At 45.5% G+C, this 14,422-nt stretch overlaps 1 protein-coding gene across 1 annotated transcript in view; it reads left to right on the forward strand.

The window, feature by feature from the left end:
• The window catches only part of Myo1e (myosin IE), a 127,217-nt gene that overhangs the window by 29,206 nt on the left and 83,589 nt on the right, over positions 1–14,422 (forward strand). The window lies entirely within an intron of this gene.

The following is a 14,422-nucleotide window of genomic DNA, read 5'->3' on the forward strand; positions in this document are numbered from 1 at the left end:
ATGCACCAGTGGTGCCTCAATGAACTGAAATTTCATTTTGTTTCCTTCCTTCCTTTTTTTTTCTTTCTGGTCTTGGGGCTAGATCTCTGGGGCACTGTCCCTGGGCCTCTTTGTGTTCAAGGCTAGTACTCTACCACTTGAGCCACAACACCCCTTCCAGGTTTTTCTGTGATTAGAGTCTCATGAACTTTCCTGCTTAGCCTGGCTCCGAACCACAACCCTCAGATCTCAGCCTCCTGAGTAGCTACAGGCATGAGCCCTCAGGACCTGGCTTCGAAGTATTTCTTAACTGTCCACAAAATGCTCCAAAATAAGGAGTCAAAGGGATAGATGATGCCCAGCTTGCTTGTTACTGAGAAAGTTTGAGTTAACACCCACGTTTGACCTGTACATTGTTGTTTCTATTTGTGCTGACACTATTATTACTATCATTTTTACTGTGTGGGTATGCGTTGGTGCTGGGTCTGGAACCCAGGGCCTGAACTCTGTCCCTTAGCTTTTTCACTCAAGGCTAATACTCTATCACTTGAGTCACAGCTTTACTTCCAGTTTTCTGGTGGTTCTTGGGAGATAAGAGTCTCAGAGACTTTCCTGCCTGGGCTGGCTTTGAACTGTGATCCTCAGATCTCAGCCTCCTGAGTAGTTAGGATTACAGGCGTGAGCCACCAGTACCCAGTGCACACAACTGGTCTTATTGGATTAAGTCATTCTTTGTCATGTGAGTGGGTCTCTGTGGTGCTTATTGGAGGAAGTATTTATTATATAGTCCTTGATCCGTGTGACACTCAAAAGTGAATCAAAAGTTTTGTATTTTGCCAAAAGGACAAAACCATCCTTGGGTACAAAGCACTAGGGAATGTAGAAACCACCATCTGACAGCCCAGGTGCAGTGTCTGCTTTATGAATCTCTGGAGTGCAATTCGACCGACCTGGTTTGGGCCAGGATTCGTGTCTTGTGGCCAAGTGCTTGGGTGATACTGACACTCATAAATGCCACCTTTCACCCAAGGTCCAGGAGGGACCTGCTGTGTCATCAGTAAGGATCTGATATAGAATATGAGGGGGCGGGGAAATGATTGAAAGGATAGTGAAAGAAGCCTGATTCTTGAGGCTCATACCTGTAATCCTAGCTACTCTATAGGCTGAGATCTGAGGACCATGGTTGAAAGCCAGCCTCTGCAGGAAAGTCTGTGTGATGCTTATCTCTATCCAACAGGATGCTGGAATTGAAGCTGTGACTCAAGTGGTAGCACACCAGCCTTGAGTGAAAAAAAACTGAGAAACAGAGCTTAGGTCTTGATTCAAACAGTCCCTAGCCCCCCCCCCCCCAAAATAAAAAAAAAAAATAGAGCCTAGAAGAACTAGAACTGATTACATTTCTTTCCTTTTCCTATTTATACTAAGTAAACATAGGAATAGATACTTTGAGTAAATATAAGAATATAGGAATAGATACTTTGTATCTCTAGACTCTGTATTTATCTCTGTAGTTACTTCCTATTTAGTTACTTTGTATTTCACATCTGTTTCTGTAGTTACTTTGTATTTTGCTACTTTGTATCTATCTCTGCATTTGCTTTTTTTCCTTCTGTTTCTGCCTTTCCTCAGTGGATACTTAAGGCTTGGGCTCTTGTCCTGGAGTAAGTTAGGTAAGGAATTTTGACAAATGTAAAGATTGCTACCCAGCTGAGTTTCCTGTGTTCTGAACAGCTCACCTGTCCTCAGGCTAGCCCACCTCAGCTTCAGTGGCTTGTCACACCCATCCTGTCTATGCTAGGGAGACTGAGCAAGAAGTCAGCGCAGGTTGGGCTGGCAGGAATTTATCCTGCCTTAACTCTTGGCTCTAGTGGGTGCGGATTATAACCCAGCCATTTTTGGTTTTAAATATACAGGAGCAATTATGTCATTCTCCTTATTTTGTGTGCTGCAGAAAAGTCCCCAAGACAAAAATAACCATCCTTGGTTCCTACTTTTAGACAGTTTCAGGGTACTCCCTTCCCTCTCCCCGTCTTCTTCTTGAAAATTCCATCTCCATTCCTTCTGGGTTTCTCTCTTGAATGTACTGGCGAGCCATACAGTGCTGCTTTATCTAACAAGGGGCTGAGGAGCCAATGCAGATGGAAATGGATTGGGCGGACATGGAGGGAGGAGGCCTTCATGTGCAGAATGAGAACCCCAGCAAGGGTGTCATCTCTCTGCCAGTAACTGTGTCTATCCTCCTTTGATTATTTCTGGTGCCTAGGTAACCACAATTATCTCAGTATGTATAATTTCTTGTCTCCTAGGACAAGCTCTGCCCCATAAGACAACATCCCGTGTTGCTGCCTTAAATAACTGTGTGTGTGCGTGTGCACACGTGTGTTTGTGTGCATGTGTGTGTGTGTGCGCGTGCACGTGCACTCACCTGTGCACACACACACACACACACACACACACACACACACACACGCGAGTCTTGGGATTTGAACTCAGCTTGGGCACTGTCCATGAGCTTCCTTTTGCTCAAGTCTAGTGCTCTACCACTTGAACCACAGCTCCATTTCTGGCTTTTTCTTTCTTTCTTTTTGGTAGTTTGTTGGAAATAAGAGGCTCATAGACTTTCCTGCTCTGAATGACTGAACCACCATCCCCGGATCTCAGCTCCTTAAGTAGCTAGGATTACAGTCATAAACCACTGGTACTTGGCATAAAGAACTTTTGTAGATCTCTCTTAGATGTATCCTAATTACTTCGTGGTGGTCAGATGGCACATACTTGTCTGTCTTCATTTGTCTTGCCAATTAAGTGGTACCAAACAAGGCTTGATGGGGCATGTCTGTAATCTCAGCCCTTGTAAGTCAGTGGCAGACAGGAATGAGATTTCATGGCCAGCACAAAAACAAAACAACACCTCTCCCCTTTCCGCAGGGTGGGGGGGCCCTAAGACTTCATTTGTAATAAGGGTCTAAACGTGGCAGAAACTTTTCTTTTGGTCAGTCCTGGGGCTTGAACTCAGGGCCTGGGCACTATCCTTGGATGCTTTTTGATCAAGGCTAGCACTCTACTATTAGCTACAGTGTCATTTCTGGACTTTTCTGTTTATGTGGTACTGAGGAATCGAACCCAGGGCTTCATGCATGGTAGGCAAGCACTCTACCACCAAGCCACATTCCCAGCCTTGCAGAAACTTTTTTTTTTAAACCAGTCCTGGGGCTTGGACTCGGGGCCTGACAACTGTCCTTGGGCATTCCTCAAGGCTAGAGCTCTACCACTTGAGCCACAACACCACTTCTGGTTTTTTCTGTGTATGTGCTACCAAGGACTCAAACCCAGGCAGGTCTTTGTGCATGCTAGACAAGTACTCTACCACGAGGCCACCCTCTCAGCTCCCAGAAACTCTTAATCTAGTGACAGACCCATGGAGCAATAGTGCTGGGAAGCGGAGGGTGTGTCAGTCTCTGTGATGGAATGCTTATGTACCAAGGGACAGTTCCACCCCAAACACCATAAAAACAAATGAAGTCAATAGTGGTAAGCCTGAGCGTGGTAGTACACGCCTACAGACCCTGCTCTTGGAGAGGTAGACAGAGGAGGACTGTTTTGAGGCTAGCTGGAGGTGAGGGTGGCGGAAAGAGAAAGAATCCAAGGCTCTACCTAAAATGCACACCAGAGCAAAACATTAAAATAATTGCAAGGGCTGGGGGTGTGGCTCAAGTCATAGACTTGTATGCCTAGTGATTGCCTAGTAAGCATGAAGCTCTGGAGTTCAAACTCCAGTACTGCCGGGAGATAATAAAACTAAAACTGGTGTTGTGGGCATAGGTTCCTCTCTCCCCCACCCCCATAAACACCTGACTTTTTCTGATTCTGTGACTGTATCCTTGGGGAAGTCCTCTCTCTCCCAAGGGTTGACCAACTCTTCTGTATCTGCCAGACCCAATGTTAAGTCCCCATGGCTTCAAGCTGCAATCTTCAGATCTCAGCCTCCGCCTGAGTAGCTGGGACTGCAGGCGTGAGCTACTCATGCCTGGCCCCCAAGGGGTACTATTGAACTCATTGGACCTGATGACAAAAGGCATCCATACTTCAACAGTAGATGAGGGGTTTTGAGGAGTAGAAAATGGACTTGGAGCAAGAAGGGGAGAAGGACCAGGGCGAGATTATCAGAATGCATGCAGTGGGAACTTGAGAGGCAGATGGGTGTTGCTCTGGCTGGTTTTCCCACGGGGGCCATCCAGCTGGGGTTCTAGCTACCCAGCTGTTGCTTTCTGTCCCTCGTAGCCAATCCCAGAAGCTCAGGTGCCCAGGCAGAAGCTGGTAGATCTGGGCAAGGAAGCCACATTCTCCTGCTGCTGGCCAACTCACAGCCTTCACTGGCCACTCTCTTGGGTGTTGTCCACTTCAGATCAATGTCACTCTGAGGTTGAAAAAGAACTGGCCTACATTTTCAGCTCTAGCAATGCTGAAATGAAGTGGGGCATGGGCATGGTGGCAGGGGCTGGTGCCAGACACCCTAGCTAATCAAGAGGCAGAGATCTGAGGATTGCAGTTCAAAGTTAACCTCGGGGATGCTTAACTCCAATTAACCAGCAAAAAGGTAGAAGTAGGGGCCGGGAGTTTGGCCTAGTGGTAGGGTGCTTGCCTAGCATGCACAAAGGCCCGGGTTCAATTCCTCGGTACCACATCCGTACAAAAAAGCTGGAATGGTGCTGAGGCTCAAGTGGTAGAGCTCTAGCCTTGAGAAAGTCCAAGGACAGGGCTCAGGCCCTGAGCTCAAGCCCAGGACTGGCAAAAAAAAAAGGTAGAAATAGAGCTGTGGCTCAAGTGGTAGAATAGCAGCCTTGAAAGAAAAAGCTATGTGATAGCTTGGTGCTCTTTTTATTTCCTTGCAGAGAATTGTTTCCTGGAGTCTATCTCTGCCTGCTTCTTTCCCATTCTCAAATCCCCAACCAGCAGTTCTATTTCAGACTCCCCCCCCATACAAGTTTCCCCAAGGATAAATAACTTAGGGCTCTTCTGAGGTATGTGTGTACATGTATGTGTATGCTGGCCCCAGGAGAGCGAGAGAGAGCGAGAAAGAGAGAGAGAGAGTGAGAGAGAGAGAGAGAGTGAGAGAGAGAGAGAATGAGAGAGAGAGTGAGAGAGAGAGAGAGTGAGAGAGAGAGAGAGTGAGAGAGAGAGTGAGAGAGAGAGAGAGTGAGAGAGAGTGAGTGTGTGTGTGTGTGTGTGTGTGTGTGTGTGTGTGTGTGTGTGTGAATGAATGTGAATGCTGGTCTTAAACTCAGGGCCTGGGCACTGTCCCTGAGCATTTTCCTCTCAAAGCTGATGCTCTACCACTTTGAGCCACAGCTCCACTTGGTGGCTTTATGTTGATTAAGGGGGTCTCATGGAATTTCCTGTCTAGGCTGGCCTTGAATTTTGATCCTCAGATCTCGGCCTTCTAAGTAACTTGAATTACAGGTGTGAACCACCAGTGCTCAAAGAAGGTTTTATTTCTTGCTCTGGGGGTCTGTATCTATTTTTCTCCTGCCTAGCACTGGATGTCCACAGGGCAAGACTGATGAGGAGCTCTGCAGGTTTCTGGGTACAGGCTGATCCTATTTTCTGCTCAGCTTATATAGGGTGTGGTCCTTGACCTTACAGATCCAGGATGGAGCAAGGAAGAGGAAATCAAGGCCCCACCTCACTCTCCCCAGATCATGATAAGTCTGAAACTACACATACAACATACACACATACATACATACACACACACACACACACACACACACACACACACACACACACACACACACACACACACACACACACTAGTTAAAACATCCCATAGTACACCTGGATGCCGGAGAAAGCACACTTGATTCTGAGCAGCCAGGTATCCAGGAGAGAGCCAGAGACTGTAGGACTGAAGGAATGGAAGTTCCATTCACAAGCCAGGTGCTCAGAAGGAGGAAACCTGCCTGGAGGAAAAGGCAGGCCCAAATTTGCCTAATCTGTTAGGGAGAGGGAAGGATGGATTTTGTTCTCATGAAGGGGTGTTTCACTGACATTATTGAATGATCTTTGTAGATTCTGGGCTAGAACAGGAAAGGACAAACCTTCAGCACCCCACAAGTGGTCTGACATGGCTAGGCTCTGGCTTTGGCTCTGAACTGGTAGCTGGAGTTGGGTAGCTCACCTCTATCATCTTAGCCACCCTGAAGTCTGAGATCTGATGATTAAGATATAAAACAAGGGCAGGTAGAGTTGGTGAGACTCCAATTAACTAGCAAAAAAAAAAAATACAGTCAAGGGGTAGAGTGCCAGCTATGAATAGGAAAAGCTGAGCAAATGCTTGAAGCCCTGAAATCAAGTCCTAGGACTAATACACACAGGCACACAGAAAAAAAATACAGAAACACTTGACAAAATTTAGGCATTTAATTCTATTTATGGCAGGAAGAACAATAATTTTATTTTTCTAGGATTTAATGTGGGGCAAAGTCAATGAGTAGCTCATTTTATAGCCTCAGTTACATTGTCCTAGGATTTGTCTCCCCCCCCCCCTAGATTATGAAACTGAAATTCAGTTAACCTGATGGTTTCACTAATTGGCAAGCATGCTACTAACTGAGCCATGCCTCCAACCCCATGGGTTGGTTATTTTGTTCCTTTTTTTTTTTTTGATACTAGATTTTAAACTTGGCCTTTCATTGGACAGGCAGGTGATTTTGGCCACACCCCCAGCCCAGGGCCTGGGTGCCGTCCCTGGGCCTCCTTGGGTTCAAGGCTAGGGTTTCACCACTTGAGCCAAAGCATCACTTCAGGCTTTTTTTTTTTTTCCCCCTTTTTTGAGTTTATTGGAGATAAAGATCTCATGTACCTTCCTGCCCAGTCTGGCTTCAAACCATGATTCTCATATCTCACCTTCTAGATTAGGTGTGAGTCCCCAGGGCCTGGCTCAACTACAGGTATTCTCAGTGTGATCACCACTCACCGAAGGGCTACTGTGGAGTGAAGATCACGTCAGCCTTTTGCTTTGTTTGTGATCTTGACTAGATTCCTGACCTTTGCCGCCTCCTGGAAGAAAGTGAAAATGGGCCTCACTCTAGTAAGATAAGGTGTGGGACAATTAAGGTGACATTCACAGAGTGGAACCATGGTGGCCTACAGCTGTGGTCTTATTTTAGTGGAAAAGGTCCATGCAAGCAGCTTTGGGGTCTTGGCCTTGTGTCAGATGATTTGTGATGTTGTAGGAATTTGAGTCTTTTCTCTCCAAATGGTTGCTTCAACAAGTTTCTCCTTTGGCCTGGTGGCCTGGCCGATTGCTCCAATAAATTGTGGGTGTGTGTGTGTGTATACACTGTCTGAACTTTTGTGCTCAAGGCTGGTGCCTTATCACTTGAGCCACTGCTTTACTTCTGGCTTGTTTGTAGCTAATGATAAATCTCAAGGATTCTCCTGTCTAGGCTAGCTTTGAACCATGATGCTGGTATCTCAGCCCCCTTAGTAGCTGGGATTACAGGGGTGAGCTAGAGATGAGAGCTTGGCTAAGTTCCTCTCTCTTAGTGGCCCTATGAGTTAGATTATGACTGACTTTGAAAGCTCAGACCAAGTGGCTTGAAATGACAGCAGTGGTCAACCAGCTACATATCAGCAGTGGCCTGACTTTCTCTGCCATCCTGGCAATTTCTGCCCTAACACATGCCTATCCCTTACTCTTGCCTGGTCTGTGTTGTTTTGCCCAGTACTTTTATAGAGATGGTCTGCTAAGATTGTTGTTGTTGTTGTTGTTTTCCTTTGTGGATCACTGGGCTTGAACTAGGCCTGGGCGCTGTCCCTGAGCTCTTCAGCTCAAGGCTACCACCCTACCCCTGAGCCAAGCCCTACTTCCCATTTTCTAGAGGTTAATTGGAGAGTCACAGGTCCTTTTGTGCCCAGGCTGGCTTTGAACCTTGATCCTCAGATCTCAGCCTCCTGAGTAGCTAGGATTACAGGCCTGGCTTGCTAAGATTATTTTTAATAGATTTGAGGTTTCCCTTGAAATGTGAGGTAATTAATATGAAGATAATCAATGCAATGTTATCTTAGATTCTTTCCTTCTCTCTGTCTCTCTCTGTCTCTCTCTGTCTCTCTCTCTGTCTCTCTCTCTGTCTCTCTCTCTCTCTGTCTCTCTCTCTCTGTCTCTCTCTCTCTCTGTCTCTCTCTCTCTCTGTCTCTCTCTCTCTCTGTCTCTCTCTCTCTCTGTCTCTCTCTCTCTCTGTCTCTCTCTCTCTCTGTCTCTCTCTCTCTCTGTCTCTCTGTCTCTCTCTTTCTCTCTCTCTCCCCCTCCCCCACCCATAGGTTTTCTCTGTCCAGGGAAGGTGCAGCCAGTCATTCTGCTAGGCCAAGAGGAAATTCCTGTCTTCTCCACATGTCAGCAGTTGCTGCCTGCTAGGTCCTGGAGGAGTGTCCCCTTTAGGAATCACATCACTGCCCCCAGCAAGAAGGGAAGTGCTGCCATTTCCAAGAGGCCTTTCATCTGCACTGCAGGAAAAGTCCTGAGTGCTTTTACCTAGTGTAAGCCCCTGGGCATTGGGGGGGAGAGATGAGGCCATTATGTAGGGTAGCCTGAAGGCTGATTTTTAGAACTCCCTGGAGGAGACTGAGACATACCTGCTCCCAACACACTGGGGAGATATTTCTTGGGAATGAAGATATTTCTGAGGAAAGGGAAAACTTGTATTCTAAGTGGGGAAATTCTATCTTATTTCAAAGTACTTGGAAGAAAATATATGTTTTCCATGATGGATTCCTCCCTGCCCTTTCCCTCACAAAAGCTGTTTTTTTGCTGTTACCAATTAAAGAAGCTTTATTTAGTTGTTTAGATAGTGTTTGTGTGCACTTGAATGTGTGTACATGTACATGTGTGCATGGGTGTATTAGCATTTATGAAACAGATTCTGAATCTTCACTGTGTTTCCAAGGTGGATCTCTTGACTCCCGATAAATAAGATTAAATAAAAAGCCTTTAAAAATAAATCCCAAATACTTCCTGGCTGGCACTACTGACGTTTAAAAAGAAAGAAAAATACGCTGGCATGGGTGACTGTTGCCTGTACCTTAGCTAACCAGGAGGCAGAGATCTGAGGATTGTGGTTCAGAGTCAGCCTGGGCAGGAAAGACTCTTACCTCCAACCATCAAAAAGACAGAGTGGAGCTGAGGTAGAGCACTAGCCATCGGCACAAGACTTCAGGGACAGTACCTAGACCCTGAGTTTAAGCTCTAGGGTCTAGTGTGTAAGCATGCAAGTGCAAGCGTGTGTGTGTGCACCGGCATGCATACACACCAACACTATAAGCCCCTCCCCAAAGTTTGTCTTCATAACTGTTGCTGTGATTATGGTTTTATCATTGGGGAACCTCTGACCCCTTCATGAATATCTCGAGTCTTCATAGGGCTGGGAATGTGGCTTAGTGGTAGAGCGCTACCTAGCATGCATGAAGCCCTGAATTTGATTCCTCAGTACCACATATACAGGAAAAGACAGAAGTTGGGCCCTGTGGCTGAAGTGCTAGAGCACTAGCTTTGAGCAAAAGAAGCTCAGGGACAGTGATCAGGCCCTGAGTTCAAGTCCTATTATGAACCAAAAAAAAGTCTTCACAATCATACTTCCAACCACCAAAGAGGGGCAGTTTGGGGATGTCTTTCTTAAAATTAGAAGCCTGGAAGTTTTAGAACTAGGAGGCAAGCACAGAATATTCTAGATCAGCAAACCAATTCATTATCTTCAGCTTTCCACTTCCTTTTTCTGTCCTGTGGCCCCTTCAGATCTGAGTGTGGTAGCAGTGGGGACCGAGCCACTTCCACTGGTGGCTAATGTCAGGGAGGCGGGGTGGGGGGCCAGCTGGGCAGTCAAGGTGGGCGGGAACGGTGCAGAGGTTCAGAGCCTGAGGTAGATGTTTGACAGGAAGTGGGGTGGCTTCAGTGTGTGCCACACAGGCAGAGCCATGGGACAGGAAAACCCCATCCACCCACAGCCTCTGTGCAGGGACCAGCCAGTCTTGCTGGACATACTGGTTGGACAGAAATACTTTACATTTACATCGAGAAGAAACTCAAGAGGACCCAAAGCCAGAACATTTAACCCGTCTAGTTAACATTTTACTTGATATATTCCAAAGCAGCTAGCTCACGAGTGTGTGGAAAATTCTGGATTGAAAACTCCTTTTAGGTTCTCTGGGTCACAGTGTATCTCTTAGAAAGATCTTGCATTACGTTAATGATATCTGGATTCCAATTAGGATATTTAAAACCCCTGACTGGTGAGAAGGAGTGTCAGATTCTTCACACCAAGTTTCTGCTGGGTATTGAGATGTGGCTGGTAACAACTTTCAAGTAAGAAAAAGAAAATAAAAATGTCTTTAGAGGAAAGAAAATCTCACCCTGGTTGAAATGGGAGAAATGATTCTTGTTTGTCTGGTGGTCAAAGCTTGGGCTGGCTGGTTGGTCCAGAATGAAATGAGCAAGAATTCTTTAAATGAGGTCATTGGGCTGGGAATCTGTAAGAAGGCAATCAATTACTTGAGTGAACTCAGGTCATCTTAGCTTACCTGGCAACTGGTGTTAACATTTCACGGTTAGGTATAAATTTCACTTGTACTTAAGAGTCTTATGTCAACCAAATCCATGTATCCCACTGGAACTCTAGATGCAGATTTAAGTAATTCATTTGTAAATCTTTGTGTCTTTTTTTTTTTCCCTTGGTTGGAAGTGAGGCTTGAACTCAGGGCCTGGGCACAACTTTTCTGGTTGTGGCCAGCATTCTACCACCTTAGAGCCATAACTCCACTTCGTTTTCTGGTAGGTAATTGGAGTAGCCATCCATCATTTTCTGTTTGCTAAAAAAATAAATTATTGTTGCTGGGTGCTGGTGACTCAGCTACTCAGAAGGCTGAGATCTTAGGATCATGGTTCAAGCTAGTGCTCTACCATGTTAGCCACAGTCCCATTTGTAGTATTTTGGTGATTTATTGTGAGATAAGAGTCTCATGGAGTTTGCTGTCCAGGGTGCCTTTGAACCACAGTCCTCAGATCTCAACCTCCTGAGTCACTAGAATTTCAGGTGGGAGCCACTGGGGCCTGGCTTAAAATTCTATTTTCTTGATCCATTCACTGGTGGTAGGGATCTAGGCTATTTGTATGCATTGGCTGTGGTAAATAGTGCAGCAAGGCACATGGGTGTGCAAGTATCTTTACAGTATCCAGACTTGTAATCTTAGATAAATGCCCAAAAGTGGTATGGCTGCATCGCAGGGTAGTTCTATGTTTAGGTTTTGATGAGCCTCCAAATTGCTTTCCATAGTGGTTATATTAATTTACATTTCCACCAACAGTGCAATACAGTTCCTTTCCCCCCACATCCCCACCAGTGTTTGCTGGTGTTTGTATTCTTGACGATGACTATTCTTTACTGGGTTGAGATGGAATCTTGGTGTTGTTTTGATTAGCGTTTCCTTTATACTCACAGATGTTGAGCATTTGTCCATGTATTTATTGGGTTGGCAATCCCTTTGAGTCAACTGGTGAGACTGCATCCTTTTCACTCATCTGCATCTTGGCTTTCTTCTCCTTGTCACCATCAGACTTAAAGCAAATCAGCCCTCAGTCAACACTGTGGCTCAGGAAGAGAGAAGGAATGGAAAGGGATGAGAGTCTGAGCGTGCTGATGAAGGCTGCAAGAGATAAATGTTTTACATAATAGCTTGGTCTGGCTTGCTTACTCCTTTCCACAATGTTATCTGGCCATTAAGAAACATTTTTGACTCATCATTTTGGTTTCATTGCTGCTGCTGCTTCCTCCTCCTCCTCCTCCTCCTCCTCCTCCTCCTCCTTCTCCTCCTTCTCCTCTTCCTTCTCCTCCTACTTCTCCTTTTCCTCCTCTTCCTCCTCCTCTTCCTCCTCCTCTTCCTCCTCCTCTTCTTCCTCCTCTTCTTCCTCCTCCTCTTCCTCTTCTTCCTCTTCTCCTCCTTCTCCTCTTTTTCCTTCTCTTCCTCCTCCTCCCTTTCCTCCTTCTCTGTGCCATTCCTAGGGCTTGAATTCAGAGTCTGGATGCTGTCCCTTAGCTTTTGCTAAGACGAAAGCTCCACCCTTTGAGCCACAGCTCCACTTCTTGCTTATTGGTGGTTCATGGGACATAAAAAAAAATCTCACAACCTTTCCTGCCCAGGAATAGCTTCAAACTGTGTTTCTCAGATCTCAGCCTCCCGAGGAGCGAGGATTGCAGGTGGGAGCCACCAGCCCCTGGCTCACTGCAGTCTCTTTATCGCCCTGTTTAATGACCTGTGGAGGTGGGAAATAGCTTTACATGAGGAGAACAGCAACCCGGCAGTGTTTGCCTCTCAGAGGCCCCGCCTCAAGAAGCTCAAGTAGATACTTGATGCCCCCATTCTATCTACAAAAGTCAGACTGGGACCAATGAAGCTTAGAATGATAAATACATGAATTTAAACTTTTAATTTGATCAAAGTCAGTTGTTAAAGTTTGAGGAACAGGATATTTATATAGTCTCAAAGTATCACCACACACAGAAAACCTTGCCAGATGTAACAGGGGGAAAGAAAAAAGAAATTGTGCAGTGGAGAAATGGGCCCAAACTTGCCCAAGTGATAAGAATGGATACCACGGCCTGTAATCCTACCTCACATCTATAATCCTAGCGATTCTGAAGGCTGAGATCTGGAGAACCCCTGTTGAAGCCAGTCCTGACAGAAAAATCTGCAAGATTCCATTGTTCACATAACCAGCAAAAAGCAGGGCTACAGATAAGGATCAAATGGTAGAGTGCCATCTGAACAAGCAAGATGTGCAAGTGCAAGATCCTCAGTTGAAACCCTACTATCATCACAAGGGGGAAAAAAGGAGGGGAGAAGGATGCACAAGAATTTCTGGTCAGGAGACTGAGAACTGAGGCAAGCTCTGAATTCAAAACTTTGGTATGGGGGAAAATGATGTACCTCTGTTACCAGCCAACATCTTATACCCCTATATTCCTTAAGAGGAACCTGAAGTCGTTTTCCTAGAACTCTCACTCCCAATACAGAACTGAATCTAATTATGTTGAAATAATCAGAAACCCCATGGAGAGGAAAGACTATATAATAACTGGCCTGAATCCTTTCAAATGTCAGTATTACAAAAGCTAAAGCTGAGCAATGGTTACAGATGAAGGGAGCTGAAAGCAACCTGACCGCTTAATGCAACACTAATGTGATGCTATATGGGAAAAAAATAATTGTCATCAAGGACATTACTCAGGATAATTGACGAGATTGACTTGCATCAATGTTAAGTTTCCTGGCACTGTTTACTCTATGATGGTTAATGAAAAAAATTCCCTTTGTGGAAAATATACACTGAATTATTAATGTATTTTTTTAAAAAAGAAAAGAAGAAAGCATAAGCCAGGTGCTGATGGCTCACGCCTGTAATTCTAGCTACTCAGGAGACAGATCTGAGGATTGAGGTTCAAATCTAGCCCAGACAGGAAAGTCTGTGAGACTCTTCTCCCCAATTAACCACCAAGTGGTAGAGTGCTAGCCTAGAGTTGAAGAGCTCAAAGACAGCACCCAGGCCCACAGTTCAAACCCCATGACCACCACCGCCACCAAGAAGGCATGATGTAGTCATCTATTTATAGCTGATGTTATGGGGTGGGAGAGGGGAACAAAATTCCAGATACATCTTATCAGACAAAGACAGAGAAAACCTGGGAGAGGATCAGAAGCCAGTGTTACAAATGCTACAACCTGGTCAAGAGTCTAAGGATTCTCTTGTGTACTTTCTTGTATTTTTGAAACTATTTCAAAATAGAGGCCTAAATTCTTCACACATTCACTAACCTGTAGGCAAACCCAAATGACAGCCAAGAAAAAACAAAAAACAGGGGCCGGGAGTTTGGCCTAGTGGTTAAAGTGCTTGCCTAGCATGCATGAAGACCCGGGTTCGATTCCTCGGTACCACATACATAGAAAAAAGCCAGAAGTGGTGCTGAGGCTCAAGTGGTAGAGCTCTAGCCTTGAGAAAATCCAAGGACAGTGCTCAGGCCCTGAGCTCAAGCCCAGGACTGACAAAAAAAAAAACAAAAACAAAAAACAGTTGTCTATTTTAGAATTGATCATGAAATAAATTGAAGAGACTGGAAAAAGAGGTCTGGTGCCTGTAGAGACTGTCAACCAGCCCAGATTTTTTAAAAATTTTTGGTCAATCGTGGTGCTTGAACTCAGGGCCTGGAATTAGGATTACAGCTGTGAGCCACCAGCACCAGCCTTTGTTTTTTTTTTTTTTTTTTGCCAATCCTGGTGCTTGAACTCAGGGCCTGGGCATTGTCCTAGAGCACTTTTGCTACTTGAGCCACAGCACCATTTTTCTGTATGTGTGGCACTGAGGAATGGAACCCAGCGCTTTGTGCATTTTAGGCAAGCA

Source organism: Megascapheus bottae, chromosome 25 (genome assembly GCF_031878675.1).
Source record: "Megascapheus bottae isolate mThoBot1 chromosome 25, mThoBot2.hap1, whole genome shotgun sequence".
Taxonomy (NCBI): domain Eukaryota; kingdom Metazoa; phylum Chordata; class Mammalia; order Rodentia; family Geomyidae; genus Megascapheus; species Megascapheus bottae.